Source organism: Ixodes scapularis, unplaced genomic scaffold (genome assembly GCF_016920785.2).
Source record: "Ixodes scapularis isolate PalLabHiFi unplaced genomic scaffold, ASM1692078v2 PGA_scaffold2__306_contigs__length_199485367, whole genome shotgun sequence".
NCBI classification, from domain to species: domain Eukaryota; kingdom Metazoa; phylum Arthropoda; class Arachnida; order Ixodida; family Ixodidae; genus Ixodes; species Ixodes scapularis.
The window spans coordinates 95,938,727-95,941,178 of record NW_024609857.1 but is presented as its reverse complement, the minus strand read 5'-3'; positions in this window follow the sequence as shown (position 1 = coordinate 95,941,178).

Genomic DNA, 2,452 nt, shown 5'->3' with positions numbered 1-2,452 from the left:
ATGACTCGGCACTTTTCTCGCCGACGTTCAATTAGCACGCTCCTCGAACTTTGGGCTCCAACTTTGTGTTTGACGAGTTTAGGGCCCCAGTGGTGAGTAGACAATGCGGTGGTATGTTTTGGTTTGCCCGTATTTTCCTGTTGACCGTGCGTCCATTCTCTCAAGCGCGAGACACATGGACGGCAGAATCGTCCGATCCGACAGCCCGAACGCCGCTCCGAATTGCCGCACGCGACAGTTTGAGACACACGCTTCCGACCTATCATGCGACACGACGATCCGTACGGCTCCGCCCAGGAGATCCAATTGAGCGCTCCAGCAGAGGTATGCGTTGATATATACAGTGTACTTAGATATCTCGTCCCAGATTAACTGTTCAGCTCGCACGAAAGAAATTACGAGCTCGTTCTCGCTAGCGCGTGCATTCCTTGCTGGGGCCGTCTTTCTCGCATGGGTCAGCGAGATTCCCGCGTCCAACTATACCCGTCGCGCGTCCTGTTTTTCTGTTCGTCCCGCCAGAGCCAGTACGTCATCATGGCATTCGCGCTAGCTATGCTGTCATTGGCTGGACGCTTCCGACAGTCCGTCCGCCGTGCGAAACTGTCTGGCACGTTGGACGCACGCCGGAACGCCGATCCGACGTCTGAAGCGACCAATTTTTCTTCGGATCAGGCAGTCGTATTGCCGGATCGGACGTCGGATCAGATGGATTTTTCGCGCATGTGCACGTGTCTCGCGCTTCATGCTGACACACTAAGTGAAAGCAAAGCATCCGCAGTGCACTCTTAGTAGGTGAGGAGCTCCCCAAGCTGCTTCTACCGCATGGGCCATCTCCCCTGCCCTTCGAGTCACGGTGCCGTGAAACCCGGTTCCGCCCTTTACCGCTGCACGCGTATGCGCGTTTGGGGGTATTTGCGGAGTGCAACCGACCGCATCGAGAGTCCTTTTTGTTCCACTACGATCCGCTGCGCGCATCTCTGTTGACATGGCAACCATCTCGACGTAAGCAGTCGTTACGTAAGCGGTCGTAAGACGCAGTCGGTCAGACTCGAACGGAAATGTCTGGAAGATCCTTTATATATCTCGCGCCTTGCCACGCTTGGTTGGCAGTGCGCACACGCCGCCGCGGCCGCCACTTTGTGACGCTGTCTGTACAGGGGTGATCGACGATGACGCGTGCTCTCAAAGAAGAGGGTATGGTCTTGCACCCTTTTGTCCCGTATAATTCACCCCAAAAAGTTCAGTTCGGCGTACAGCGCTCTGACGTCGAGCCGACAGCCCCAAATTTTACGATGGGCTTGATAACGGTGCAATATAACTTATTAAACGGCCAAAATACGTATCAAAGACTACCAAAAAAAAGACGGGGGTTTTGCGCAAAAACTAGAAAATTACGATTTTTTTTTTTTTTTTTAGTTAGTAACAGTTTGATTTTTTTGTTCAGTTGTACCGCTGGCTGTCAAGCCGCGTGAAAGTTGGTACCGTCGGTTCGAAGTCAGTGTGCTTTACGACGAACTGAAGTTTTGGGGTGTATTATATGGGACAAGTTGTGTAAGAATATAAGGTAAAACCCTTTAAGTTGGCGAGCCATTAATTTTTTTTAATTCAAAAATTCGCGAAATTTAAGGGCACGCGAAAATTTCGGTCCTTACGAGTTTCGGTGCAGGCATCTGGAATTCGCAAAATTTAGTTACAGCGATTTTGATCTCCGTGTCCGATTTGCGAAAAATGGGGGCCGCGAAAATGAAGGGTTTTACAGCACTTTTTTCTTTTCTTAGTGTGTTCAATTTCATGTAGATCGCTACTGTAGTATATACACCACTCGACTGTTTTCAAAAATGTAGCAGTGTAACGCATGATGAAAGCGAGCATGCATGACACTTTTCGTCACATGTTGAGCTGTCGAGCGACAAGAGCCGACCTTTTTGGAAGGCGTGGGCGCGTCACAGACACCCAACATGTAAACTCACACACACTAAAAGCCCATATAGGGCAATTTGCATAAACGAATCGCCCTATGGCCCTTGAAGCTCGCATCCCCAGGGCTATACGGCGAGCAAGTCAGAAGACATCTTTGGCGCCTCGCAACGCGAGGAGAAGCATGTCAACCGAAGGGCCACCAAGAGGACGCGCGAGGACGAGGCAGTTTACATCGTCATTGGTGTTTTTTGGGTGTATTTGGTGGGTAAACAAATGCACAAGAGCGTAAAACCGGTGTCACACTGCTCATCCATCATACAAACAGTCTGGAAACACGAGTCACCGCAATGTCCGTGGTTCGAATGCCGCGTTCCAAGTTTCCTCCTTGAACTCATTGGCATGCGGCATTCGAAGCACGGATATCGCAGGGACTCGTGTTCGATTCTGTATGCAGATTGTCTTTTGTATGATGTATAGCGCGTAAGCTTACATGCTGTATAATTTTCGCACACTGGGCTTTGAGTTGGAAACG